Source organism: Lepus europaeus, chromosome 1 (genome assembly GCF_033115175.1).
Source record: "Lepus europaeus isolate LE1 chromosome 1, mLepTim1.pri, whole genome shotgun sequence".
Taxonomy (NCBI): domain Eukaryota; kingdom Metazoa; phylum Chordata; class Mammalia; order Lagomorpha; family Leporidae; genus Lepus; species Lepus europaeus.
In genome coordinates, this window is record NC_084827.1 from 66421683 (window position 1) to 66435853 (window position 14171).

The window sequence follows — 14171 nt, forward strand, 5'->3', positions numbered from 1 at the left end:
CTTTACTCTAGGGGCGTGTCCAGCCCCGCCCGAGCCCACGTGGGCCTGCTCGCGCACGCGCGGGCAAGAGCCGAAGGGGACGCCGGGAGCAGGTGGGGATCGCGGAAGTAGGGCGCGCTTGGCAGGGAGGGGTCGGGGACCTGGGGTTAGTCCCCGGCCGATGGGGAGGGGGCGGGGGCCGAGAGCAGAGGGCTTTGGGTTTGTTTTCTTAAAGCTAGTGCCCGGCGTGAAGATGCCGGAAGGTGCACCTCGGGACAAGTAACCTGTCTGCCCGGGTATGGCGAGGGGGACCCTCTGCTGTCCGGGGGCTGCGGGGTGGTGGGAAGCGGGACTGGCCCCCCAGAAAGGCCGAGCGGAGGTCTCTCACTCTGAACTAACGGCTCGTTTCTGTGACCCTCCTGTGGCTCTGGGTTTCAGCCCTCTATTGCACGTTCGTGTGCGTGGGGCCTTTCTCCATCCGGTTCATTAAGGGCCAGGGCGGTGCCCTACAGAACTGAGAAAGGGTCGTAGCAGGTGTCCGTCAAACACCAGTTACATGACTGATGCTTTCTTCAGTCGCCAGTGTATTAGACCTTGGAAGACAGCAGTGGATAAAATAAACGAATCCTTGCAATCATGGAAGTTACACTGGGGATAATAGTTAACATGATACTTAAACATTTTTACTTGAAAAGCAGTTACCTTTACTTGAAAGGCATTTACCAAGAAAGATATTCTGTCCAGTAGTTCATTCCCCAAATGGCCCCAATATCCTAGACCAGGCCAAGCCAACGGCAGGAGCCAGGAACTCCTTAGGGATCTCCCCTGTGAGTGCAGGGGCCCAAGGAGTTGGGCTGTCTTCCTCTGTTTTCCCAGGCGCATTAGCAGGGAGCTGGGTTGAAAGTGGAGCAGCTGAGACTCTGACTGGAGCTCCTATGGGATGCTGGCATTGCAGGCTTTGACATAACCCTCTGTGCCACACCGCAGTCCCCATAAGGACGTTTAATACAGAGTTTTTAGGGCCATAGAGATTTGGACATTTATAGTTTTAAATGTGGGCTGGGTACTGAGGAAGGGTGGCATGTGAGAGAGCCCCTCAAGAAGGGGGAGGTACATTCCAGAGAGGTGTAAAGAGGGGAGCGGGGAATGAGGCAAAGTACAGAAAGAGATGTGGCTGGGGGCATTAAGGAAGTGGGGGGCTGGCGAGGTGCTGCAGAGCTTGGCTATGCCAGCGACTTTGGCCTTGATCCTGAGTGAGTTGGGGAGACTGGGGGGAAAGTCTTTGGGAGGTGCTTAGAGAGGCTGATCTCCATGGGAACAGATGGGAGCAGCTGCCCAGGTGGAGCGTGATGCTTAAGAGGCCAAAACAGTGGTTGCAAAGGAGCTGGTGAATGGAGGGAGGTGATGGAAACATTCCTGGCTCAGTCCTCTCGAGTTCCTAATTTCTGGAAAGAGGGGTGGGCTGTAAATCCCCACCCCACCCCTCTACAGCTGTAGGTATACAGGAGGGAGGGCCAGGCATAACTTCCTGGAAGTGTAGGTCAGGCTGTATGGAGTCCTGAGAAGTGGCAATAGGAAACACATCTAGACTCTTCAGTCTATGAATAACTTTGTCTAAGAAAACAAAATGAAAAAATCTTGGGAGTTAAATTTGGGGAAATTGTGTTTGAAGTGTAAGAATCTAGGATGAGGGGTTGGGCTGTGGCATTGTAGGTAAAGCCTCTGCCTGCAGTGCTGGCATCCTGTATGGGCGCCAGTTCATGTCCCAGGTACTCCTGATCTAGCTCTCTGCTATGGCCTGGGAAAGCAGCAGAAGATGGAGCAAATGCTTGGGCCCCTGTACCTATATAGGGGACCCAGAAGAAGCTCCTGAGCCCAGATCAGCCCAGCTCCAGCTGTTGCAGTCATTTGGGGAGTGAACCAGCAGATGGAAGACCTCTCTTTCTGTCTCGCCCTCTCTCTCTATAACTATGCCTCTCAAGTAAATAAATAAGTCTTAAAAAAAAATCTAGAATGATAGTTCAGAGCATTTCCCCTCCCTCCTTGGGGGCCTAGACAGAAGCCTGGATTCATTTTTGCTATTCCTATTGCAAATTTGAAAAGATGAAGGATCTTTCACAATGAAATTTTCCTTATCATTTCTCAAAGTTCATTTAATGTGATTGAGTTTTTTTTACAGGTTTATTTATTTACTTTGAAAGTTAGTTACACAGAGAGAGAAGGCAAAGCAGAGAGAGAGAGAGAGAGAGAGAGAGAGAGAGAGAGAAGTCTTCCAACTGCTGGGTCACTTCCCCAATTGGCCTCAATGGCCGGAGCTGCACCGATCCAAAGCCAGGAGCCAGGAGCTTCCTCCGGGTCTTCTCTTGCAGGTGCAGGGGCCCAAGGGTTTGGGCCATCTTCTACTGCTTTCCTAGGCCATAGCATAGAGCTGGATCGGAAGTAGAGCAGCCAGGTCTCGAACTAGCGCCCATTTGGGATACTGGCACTGCAGGCAGCGGCTTTACCTGCTGCACCACAATGCCAGCCCTGTGATTGAGTTTTGACCAGAGTTAAATATTGTAGAAAGCCAGGCTAGTGTTTGACATTAACTCCGCAGTCTTCAGCTTCAGTAGAGTTGGCTCAGTGAGTGCTTGTTAGGTTACACTCCATGTTCCTAAAATATTTTTTTCCCACACAGTGGCCTTGTGCCCAGAGGAGTTGCCAAATGTTACTTAAAGTTGGTGAACTTTGTTTCTCCTGAGAGCTGTGGGTACTGGGGAGCTGGGTGCTAAGTGACTTTTTATTATTATTATTATTATCATCAAAAAGCTTAATGTTTTTATTTGAGAGAGAAAGAGCTCCTGTCTGCTGGTTCATTCCCCAGATGCCCCCAGCAGCCTTTGCCAGGAGCAAGGACTGCAATTCAGGTCTTCCAGGTGAATTACAGGGACCCAGGTACTTGAGTCATCATCGCTGCTTCCTGGGGTATATATACGGGAGGAGGTAGCTGGAGTCAGGAGCTGGGTACACCTACGCGCGCTGATCTGGGACATGGGCCCTTAGTCCTGGACCAGCAGCCTGTTCACTGAGTGATCTTGGGAAGGGAGAAGAGAATGTTTCCTTGTTACAGGGCCTGCCCAGGGCCAGATTTCAAAATAGCCCAAGGCGTGCTCTTTGGCCTACTTTTTGTCTCCTTGCCTCACTACTTAGTGTTTTTGGTGTCTCCGTCTATGGACATGGCTGCCTTAAAGCCCTCTGCTTGGCGTGTCAGCCCCAGGGAGTTGGGATGGTGCTCTGCGTTCAACATAAAGAAATGACAGCAAGCTGGTAGCTGTGGTTTCCTCTTCTTCTCTTCTTCTTCTTCTTCTTCTTTTTTTTTTTTTTTTTGATTTATGTATTCATTTGAAGGGCAGAGTTACAGATAGAGACAGAGTATGATAGGTTTTCTTTTTTTTTTTTTGTTAAAGATTTTATTTATTTATTTGAGAGATAGAGTTAGACAGTGAGAGGGAGAGACAGAGAGAAAGGTCTTCCATCCACTGGTTCACTCCCCAAATGGCTGCAATGGCTGGAGCAGGGCCGATTTGAAGCCAGGAGCTTCATCTGGGTCTCCCACATGGGTGCAGGGCCCAAGCACTTGGACCTTCAGCTGCTGCTTTCCCAGACCACCAACAGGGAGCTGGATCAGAAGTGGAGCAGCCAGGACTCAACCAAGGCCCAGATGGGATGCAGCAGCTTTCCCACTAAACCTTGGTGCTGACCCCTGTGTTTCATGTTTAAAAATAAATATGCTTTTGCCCAATAACTTGTATGGGTTTTTTAGCCCACATTGCTATAGTATTGGAAAGGATACTTAGTCTTCATAATCCTGAGAAAGTACAAGGTCCTTAGCTCTGTGTATATCCTAGTTAGCAACTCTCACACCTTGTAATTATTTTATTTAGAATTATTTAAATTCACTATGCTGTTTTGAGTTCACTCCCCTACGTAAGCCAGGGAAACTAGTGGTCACTGTGTATTGGTCACTGCTTTATCTCAGAGTGCCCAGTACTTAGGCACTTAACAAATGGTTGTTGAATGAGTAAAGTGCTTTTTCTCTCCACCAAGATTTGTTCCTTCTGATTGGCTGTGAGCTTGGAAATGAGCTAAGATTGAGAGAACAAAACTGTGGGGTTTGAGCAGGTGGACTCGGGTGCAAAGGCTACTTTCAGCTTTGGAAACAGAGCCCTCACGAGTAGTTAGAGAACCTTAACCAGCCAACTTGGCAGTGAGACCAGCCTTGCCAATCAGTAGGTCCATGTTTCAGCTTGCTCTCACATCCCTGGGACACGGCTTTTGCCCACCCACAGGGCCTCACTTGCTGGCTCCCAGCTGAAAGCCAAATTGGCAAGATATAAGATACAAACAGGTAAAAGCCACTTCTTGCCAGTGGGCGTGAAAAAGAGTTTAATATTTGGTTTCTCAGTATAAATGAAACCTCTAATTTCTGCAGGTAACCCAATCATTAGAAAATAAACAACAGTTCCAGGAGAGCTTTACTAGAAGGCAAGGGTTACAGTCTTCACAAATGATGAATTATCTACCTGCCATGTGTTAACGTTTTCTCGGAACATGGCTCCATGGCAGGGCTCCTGCAAAGCTGGGAGGGGACACTTGGGAAATCTGGGACAGGAAGGGGATGGTGGGGGAGGCAGGGGGCAAGAGACTTTCCTCTTAGCTGTTGGGGAGGAGGCCTGGCAGCTGGAGGACTTGGCTAGCCCGTCTCCTTTGGTCATTGTCAGCAAAGTGGGCAAGAGAGAAGGTGAGGTTGTGTGTGGCAGGCACCTGTATCATTTTCTTTTTCCCACCCTCCTGGTTGTGCCCAGCTAGGGTGGCAGGCAGGGCGCCTTGAGACCCAGATGGCTTGGGCTGGGGGATCGTGGTAGGGAAGTGCCCTAGGCTGACTGCGAGGAAGGAAAGGAAGAATGTAAGACTGCTTGTCCCTGGGTTGGTCATGACTGCTCCGGTGCTGCCTGTGCTGTTTAGAGGTAGGAATAACGAGGCATCTGATGAAGAGATCTTCAGGCCAGTGGTTTAGATCTGTCTCAACCTCACTGGAAGTATCCATTATTTTCTAAATCGGCATTGTCTTCTGCATCTTTGTGTATTTCCCTGGCTTCAGGTTGCACATGACTAGGCCTTGTTAAATGCTTTGGAAGGAGGTTGCTAAAGTTAGGTTTTCTCAGTGGACTCTTCTGTTGCCTGTCAACAAGAAAATTGGAAAGACTAAAATCTGGTGGTAGGTGCTTTGGCTGATAATTCTGTTGGAGTGCAATGGCATCTACAAAATCCCTAGTTTTTATTTTGAGATAATTGTAGATTCATATGCAGTTGTAAAATATTAAGATACCTTCTACCCATTATTCAACTTCTCCCAATAGTAACAAGCTATAAAACCATACTTAATATGTAACACAGTCAGCCCTCTAATACTGATACAATTAAGTCGGTCGAGACAACATTTCCATCAAGGACATATAACTGCCCTGTAACAGCCACAACCACTTTGCTCCTGCCCATCCCTCTGAGCCCTGGCAACAGGAATTTCTTCTCTTATTTCTGCTTGTTTGTATGTTACATAAATGAAATAATGCAGTACGTAATTTTTAAAATCGTGTTTTAAAAGACTTATTGATTTTATTTGAAAGCATTTCAGAGAGATAGAGAAATCTTCCATGGCTGGCTCACTGCCCAGATGGCAACTTAGCCAGGGCTGGGCCAGGCAGAAGCCCGGAGCAAGGAGCTTCTTCCGGGTCTCCTGCATGTGTGCTTGGGCCGTCTTCCACTGCTTTCCCAGGCACATTAGCAGGGAGCTGGATCTGGAGTGTAGCAGCCAGGACTCTAACCTGCACTCATATAGGACTTTTTGTTTGTTTTTTGGTATATGCGCTATGTCAAGTTGAGGAAGTTACCCTCTTCCTTTTTTTCTTAGAGTTCTTATCTTGAGTGGATGTTAATTTTTCTTAGAAATTTGTCAGATTCTTTTTTTGCATCAGTTGATTAAGAAAGTGATTTTTATTTTTCTTCTTTAGCCTGTTAAAATGGTGCTTTTTACTGGCTGAATTTCCAGTATTGAACTTTTTTTTTTTTTTCAAAAAGATTTGTTAATTTATTTGAAAGTCAGAGTTACACAAAGAGGCAGAGAGAGAGAGAAAGAGAGAGAACAAGAGAGAGAGAGGCCTTCCATCTGCTGGTTCACTCCCCAATCCGAAGCCAGGAGCCAGGAGCTTCTGGGTCTCTCATGCAGGTGCAGGGGCCCAAGGACTTGGGTCATCTTCTGCTGCTTTCCCAGGCCATAGCAGAGAGCTGGATTGGAAGTGGTGTAGCCGGGACTCCAACCGGCGCCCATATGGGATGCCGGCACTGCAGGCGGTAGCTCTACCCAGTATGCCACAGTGCCAGCCCCTGAACTTTTTTTCTCTTGAGGTAGGAGCTTAGATGATTGACTTGAGACCTGTTCTCATTTCATATATACATTTAATGCTGTTAATTCCTTCTTGGCACTGCTTTAACTATGTCACACAAGTTTTGTTAAGCTGTATTTTCATTTTCATTCAGTTAAGTGTGTTTTTAAATTCCCTTTGAAGCTTCCTGTTGGCCCAGGGCCTGTTTAGCTGACTGTTGCTTAGTTTCCAAGTGTTTGGAGATGTTCCTGATCTCTTTCTGGTTTTGGTTTTTAATTTGATTCCACTGTGGCCCAAGAACCACACTGGATGGTATCACTTCTTTAAATTTGTCGTGTTTTTCCTATGGCCCAGGATGTGGCCTTGGTGTAGATCTTGGGGGCACTAGAAAGAATGTGCATTCTGCTGCTGTTAGTGGGGTGTTCTATGAATGTCCATTACAGCTTCCAGGAGGAATGGTGGTGGTTAGTTCTTTCGTAGCCTTACTGCTGTTCTCCCTGGTTCCTCTGTCAGTTGTTGAACTCTCCAGCTGCATTTGTGCATTTGTCTATTTCTGTTGCATGTGTCCACGTTACGATTGCTATGTCTTGTACATGAACTCTTATCAATATAGAACGTCTCCCTGACTTTGGTCATTTCCTTGGTCTATCTGAAACTCATATAACTACTCTTGCATTCCTTTTTTGCTTTTTAATGAGGTAAAATACATGTATCACGAAATTAGCCATTAACCATTTCTAAGCCTGTGGCTGATTTTGTGGCATTTAGTACATTCACAGTGTTTGCAGCCATCACTTGTGTCTCATTCTACACATTTTTATCCTCCAAAAGGAAACCCTGTGTTCATTGGGCGGTTAGTCCCCATTGCCCCTCCCTTCAGCCCTGGCAACCACCCATTTCTTTCTGTCTCTATGGGTTCACCTATTCCAGAAGCTTCATATAAGTAGAATCATATAATGTGTGACCTTTCGTGTGTGACTTCTTCCGCTTAGCAGAACGCCTTTGAGGGTTGTTCATGCGGTAGCACATGTCAGTGTTGCATACCGTTTCTGGTGCTGACCTGCTGTTCCAGTGTAGGGACGAACTGCATCTTGTTGCTATCTCAACCTAGGGATGTTTCCGTTCTTTCCTCCTTTTGGTCACTGTGAATAGTACTGCTGCTGTGCACCCATGTATAATCTGTTTGTTTGGATACCTGTTTCTGATTCTCTTGCTTTCTTTTGAAATACATCTTTTCCCAGTCCTCTTGTTGTGAGCTAGGTTGGGCCTAAATCCCAATTCCAGGCTCTTGTCTCTTCCTTAGAGAAGCATTCTAAGTACAGGCATTAAACACACGATGCAAAGTGGTAAAGTTTATTTACAAAGTGAGGAAATCACACACCCACACGTGGGCATTGTTCAGGGAGAGTAGGCCAGGAAAGAAAAAGAGATTTTCCTACCCTGCTCGCCGTAGGTCCACGTGGGGAGAGAGAGAGAAGAGGGAGGGAGTGAGTGAGTGAGCAAGCCAGCCCTCCCCTTTAGCCAGCCTTTTTAAGAACTTAGAGGGGTCAGCGTTGTGGCATAGTGGGTAAAGTCACCGCCAGCAGTGCTAGCATCCCATATGGGTGCTGGTTCGAGTCCGGGCTGCTCCACTTCTGATCCCGCTCTCTGCTATGGCCTGGGAAAGCAGTACAAGATGGCCCAAGTCTTTGGGCCCCTGCACCCTCCCGGGAGACCCAGAGGAAGCTCCTGGCTCCCAGCTTTAGATCAGCTCAGCACCAGCTGTTGCGGCCAATTGGGGAGTGAACCAGCGGATGAAAGACCTCTCTCTCTCTGCCTCTCCTTCTCTCTCTGTGTAATTCTGACTTTCAAATAAATAAATAAATCTTTAAAAAAAAAAGAACTTAGGAAAGGGGAGTGGTTATATAATATTGCCCTCAGGTCCCGGTAATGGGAGGTACATCCTTGGGAAGGGGTCATCTGCTTGACAGGAGAGTGGTTGGGATTACATGGGATGGGGGAGGTGTGGCTTCTAGCTCATGACCCTAATCTAGCTATCCTGTATCACTTTTAGATTCTTTTTTTTTTTTTTCATTTAAAAAATAAGATTTATTTTGTTTATTTGAAAGGCAGAGTTACAGAGAGAGAGGAAGAGACAGAGAGAAAGATCTTCTATTTACTGGTTTACTCCCCAAATGGCTACAACAGCCAGGGCTGGGCCAGGCCAAAGCCAGGAGCCAAGAGCTTCTTCCGGGTCTCCCATGTAGGTGCAGGGGCCCAAGCACTTGGATCACCCTCTGTTGCTTTCCCAGGTGCATTAGCAGGGAGCTGGATCTGAAGTGGAGCAGCTAGGACTTGAACTGGTACCCATATGGGATGCTGGGGTTGCAGGTGGCATCCTAACCCCCTGCACCACAGCACCAGCTCCATCTTCTTCACAAGTCCCTCTCTTCTATGTAATCTTTTTTTTTTTTGTTTTTATTTAATGAATGTAATGTATTTTTTCATAAATACAAATTTTGGAATATAGTGGTTTTTTTCCTCCATTTACCCCCCCCCCCCAGCTCCCATACAACCTCCCTCTCCCTCTCCCATCTCCTTCTTAATTACGGTTTATTTTTAGTATGACTTTATATACAGAGGAACAACTCTGTGCTAAGCATAGACTTCAACAATTTGCACCCACGCACACACACAACATATAGAGTACAGTTTGGTGAGAAAATTTGCAGTCGATTCTCATATTACAGTTCATTAGGGACAGAGGTTCTACATGGGGAGCAAGTGCACAGTGATTACTGTTGTTCCTTTAACAATTAACACTCTTTTTTTATGACGTCAGTGATCATCCGAGGCTCTAGCCATGGGCTGCCAAGGCTATGGAAGCCTTTTGTGACCATAGACTCCATCAGTGTTTGTATCCTCTTTTCGTGACCCGTTCATTCCTCTGAGGTCTCACAGAGGTCCTCTGTGTAGGATATTTTTTTGTCACAGTCTTGGCTTTCCATGCCTGAAATGCTCTCGCAGGCCTTTCAGCTGGACCAGGAAGCCTTAATCACTTTTACTTTCAACTTGCCTATATTGTTCTTTGAAGTGAGTTTCTAGTATATAGCATATGAATGTGACCCTACTTTAAAAAGTTTGTGGGAAATGAAATTGAAAGAAAAGTTTATTTTGGCATAAAAGATTAAATCATGAAAAGTGTATATTGTGGAAGAACTATGCATGATTTTCAAAAAATATTTTTGCACCAAAATAAACTTATCTTTTAATTTTTGGGAGTGCTCATATATAGTTGGGTCGTGTTTTTAAATCCAGTCTGCCAATCCTTCTGTCTCTTAATTGTGTTAAATCATTTAGATTTAATATAATTATTGTTATTTTAAGGCTTGAGCCTGCCATTTAAATTTTTGTTCCTTCTCTGTGTTCTCCCTGCTGCCATTTCTGTTTTGGTGGTCTGTGAACATATTTTAGAATTTATTTTTGGTTTATAGTATTTTTGTGTGTATTTTTTTGAGATTATTTATTTGAAAGACAGAAATACAGAGAGAAAAAGAGAGAGAGATTCTATCTGCTGATTTGTTCCCCAAATAGCCACAATGGCCAGGGCTGAGCCAGACCAAAGCCAGGAGCCAGAAGCTTCTCCAGGGTCTCCCTTGTAGGTACCGGGGCCTAAGCACTCGAGCCATCCTCGGCTGCTTTCTCAGGGACATCAGCAGGAAGCTGGATCAGTAGTGGAGCAGCTGGGACTTGAACTGGAGACGATATGGGATGCCGGCACTGCAGGCAGAGGCTTAAGCTTCTATGTCACAGCGCTGGCCCCTGTGTGTATTTCTTTTTCTAGCTTTTTCTAGTGGTTCTGTTGAGATATGGTTCTCTTGAGATATCTGTCCAGTCTACTAGTGTCATCATCTTACCATTTTACAGCTTGCATGAAGTATAGAAGCCTTACCTTTCGTTAATAGCTATAAATATTTCCTTTATATACATTAAGAATCTTACCAGTGTCATAATTTTTCTTTCTTTATATACATATAATTGTGGCTACTTTTGTTACAATTTAGAAAACTCAAGAGGAGAAAGAATATCTGTTGTACCAACCTATATTTTTGCTTAGTGTTCCTCCAGCCTGTTGTTCTGAAGTATCTTATCTTTACCACTTTTTTTTTCTGTTTAAACTTCCTATATCCATCCATGCAGGGGAGATAGGATGATACATCTTGTGGGATTCTCTTTTTTTCTTCTTCTGAGTTCTCTTTTCATTTCTGAGAAATTGTCACTAAGCCTAGAATTCTGAACTGGCAGTTTTTCTCTTTTAGCCGTAGAAAATGTTTTACCACTTCGTCTGGGCTTTCATAACTGAGGAAGAAGAACTCACCGGTGTTTGAATTGCTTTTCCCTATAAGTAATGTGTGTCTCCCCGCTGTCTCCCCGCTGCATCCCCCAGCTGCTTTCAAAGTGTGTCTTTGTCTTTAGTGTTGAAGTTTGCGTCTGATGTGTTTTGGTTTGGAATTTTTTTGGGGGGATTTTCCAGTTTGGGGTTGTTGTTAAGTATGCAGGTTTCTATCTTTTACCAAATTTGGGAAGTTTTCAGCCATTATTTTTGGAGCCCCAACATTTTTTACCCCACTTTTTTAGATCTCTGATGACGAAGAGTGTTACCGCCCCACAGTTTTATTTTTTAGAAATTGAAAGTCTGTGTTCAAATTGGGTAACTTCTGTTGTTTTATCCTCCAGGCAACTTGTTCTTTCTTCTGTTCCCCTCCATCTACTGTTGATCCCATCCATTGAGCTTTTCATTTTGGTTATTTTTTTAATTTAAAAATTTTCATCTTTCATTTATTTGATGATATCTTTTAATTTTTCATTTGTTTCAGGCATATTTGTAGTTGCTCATTAACTTTAAAATGTTTGTCCCGTTATTCTAACATCTCTGTGATCTCGTTGTTGACATCTGTTGATGATCCCACAGGGACAATGCAGGGGTTTGTGTTACAGTCATAGTACCCCATGTTTAGGTAATCTAAATCTTGGTGTTGGCAGAAGACGTGAGACTGCTGGGTCAGAGACCAAGGACTGTGGCCTAGCACAGCCAACAGATGAGTTTCACGTCTGTGTCCATTCTTCTGACTCCATTAGTTCCACAGGGCGGTGTAGAGTGACCTGGGAGGCTGCGGCATAGGCAGGGGATTGATCTATAGAACAGCTATAGAACCCAATTCTTTATAAAAGATTGCAAGGAAACATGGCCAACCTAACCCTGGCGTGAGATCATTATCTTCCTCTTACTGGACAGTAGAAACAATCTGCCATCCAACATGCCTCCCAGGCTAGTGGGTAAGTACACATCCTTGGGAAGGTGGTCCAGACTCTCTTAGAGCGTGTGGAGTGTGAGCTCTCTCCCAACACAAAAGACAAACATCTGTGTTCTCACGGATATTTTGAATCAAGAAAAATGGGATTTATATTCAGTGTGCCTTCTTTCAGAAGGAAAGTGTATGCAATATTCATTTCAAAGGGTTAAGTTAAGTCTCTGACCCTTTGGAAAATCCAGCTGTCCTGAATGGCTTCCTGAGAGTCTTACATACCATAAGCAGAGAAGACAAGCTGTGTTTCTGCGCATTTACCCCAGAGCAGCATGTCAAGGGAATTTCGGGTGTTGATTGTCAGTGGGTATCGTAAGCTAGGTGTGAACAACAATCAAGGGTTGATGCATTTAGAATTGCTCCAGGCTCTTCCTCAGAAAAGGCCAGCTGCTGGTGTCTTCACACAGCAATGCAGACCCAGCCCACAGCCATCAGCTGTAGCAAATAGTGAGTTTGTACCTGTTGCATTACCTAAACCTGTAGAGATGGAATGCTTTATTTTATTAAGCTACATGAAAAATAGTTGACATACTTTGTAATCATCCATAAGTTAAAATGTTGGGGTCAGCATTTGTTAGGTTGCCGCTTTGGGTGCCAGCATCCCATATTGCAGAACCTGCTGTGAGTTCTGGTTTCTCTGCTTCTGACCCAGCTTCCTGCTGATCCGCATCGTGGGAAGCAGCAGGTGACGGCTCAAGGATTTAGGTTCCTACCACCCATGTGGGACACCCAGATTGAGTTCCAGGCTCCTGGCTTTGGCCTGGCTCAGACCTGGCTGTTGCAGACATTTGGGGAGTGATCCAGCACTTAGAAGAACTCTCTGCCTTTAAAATAAAGTGAAAATAAATATTGAAAAAAAAATGTTGAAAGACATCTTAACAGTTTAATGTCAGTGAAACATGATTAAACTGATTTTTCTAAAATCTTGACACTGTTATTTGCATTATGCAATCAAATGAAAAGCCCAGGATGTTTCAGATATTTATTTAATCCTCATATGTGTGGTCTATAATTGTATGCTTAGTTTCTTCTTATTTTTTAAAAGATTTATGTATTTATGTGAAAGGTAGAGTTACAGGAAGAGAGGGAGTAAGAGAGAGAAAGAGTGTTCTTCTATCCAGTGGTTCACTTTCCAAATAGCTGCAACAGCAGGGCTGGGCCCAGAGCCTGGAACTCCATCCGAGGCTCCCATGTCAGTGGGAGGAGCCCAAGCACTTGGGCCATCTTCTGTTGCTTTCTCAGACCATTAGCAGGGAGCTGGATTGGAAGTGAAGGAGCCAGGGCTTGAACCGGCACTCATCTGGGATGCCAGTACTACAGGCAGCGCCTTAACCTGCTGTGCCACAATGCCGGCTCTAGTTTCTTATTTCAAGAATATACTTTTTAAGAAATTTAAAGTGGATTTTTGCCACTTCCCCCCCCTCATTTTATTATAATGAGTGGTTTTTGATATTTCATTATTATTGAGCTACATTTTTAGAATAAAATTTCATTCTTCATCCAGAAATTTTAAAAAGTTGCACTTTTGAAGTAAACTGGAATGCATTAAAATGGAATTAACATCTTTTTGTCAGTCTTAAATGGGATAGGATTAGGCCAGCGCCGCGGCTCAACAGGCTAATCCTCCACCTTGCGGTGCCGGCACACCGGGTTCTAGTCCTGGTCAGGGCACCAGATTCTGTCCCGGTTGCCCCTCTTCCAGGCCAGCTCTCTGCTATGGCCCGGGAGTGCAGTGGAGGATGGCCCAAGTGCTTGGGCCCTGCACCCGCATGGGAGACCAGGAGAAGCACCTGGCTCCTGCCTTCGGCTCAGCGTGGAGCGCCGGCCGCAGCGCGCCTGCCGCGGAGGCCATTGGAGGGTGAACCAACGGCAAAGGAAGACCTTTCTCTCTGTCTCTCTCTGTCACTGTCCACTCTGCCTGCCGAAAAAAAAAAAAAAAATGGGATATGATTAAAAGTTTTTCATTCTTATGAACTAGAAGCTAACGTTTTATGTAAAGTTATTAATTTGCTGAGGTTAAGTACTCTTTAAAAGGTAGATGTTTGGGTCCGATGGTGTGGCAGAGTGGGTTAAGCCACCATTTGCAGTACTGGCATCCCACATGGGGTGCTAGTTTGAATCACAGCTATTCCATTTCCTGTCCATCTCGCTGCTAATGCACCCAGGAAAGCAGCAGAAGATGGCCCAAGTGCTTGGCCCCCTGCACCCACGTGGGAGACCTGGTGAAGTTCCTGGCTCCTGGTTTTGGCTTGGACCAGCCATGGCAGTTGTGGTCATTTGGGGAGTGAACCAGCAGATGGAAGATTTCTTGCTCGCTCTCTGTAACTCTGAATTTCGAAATAATAGATAAAAGGTAGATGTTTATATTCTACCTACTAGCAGTGTGCTAACTGCTGAATATTTTTGAAGAAGATAGTAAAAACAA

General features: G+C 45.3%; 1 protein-coding gene across 3 annotated transcripts in view; it reads left to right on the forward strand.

Annotated features, from left to right (window-relative positions):
- The first annotated feature begins 36 nt into the window (after positions 1-36).
- Positions 37-14171, forward strand: part of C1H2orf76 (chromosome 1 C2orf76 homolog) — an 84968-nt gene continuing 70833 nt past the window's right edge. For all 3 annotated transcript variants that reach the window (XR_009865217.1, XR_009865201.1, XM_062184745.1), the window contains exon 1: positions 37-92. The gene's annotated coding sequence lies outside the window, so the exon portion shown is untranslated. The remainder of the gene's footprint in view (positions 93-14171) is intronic.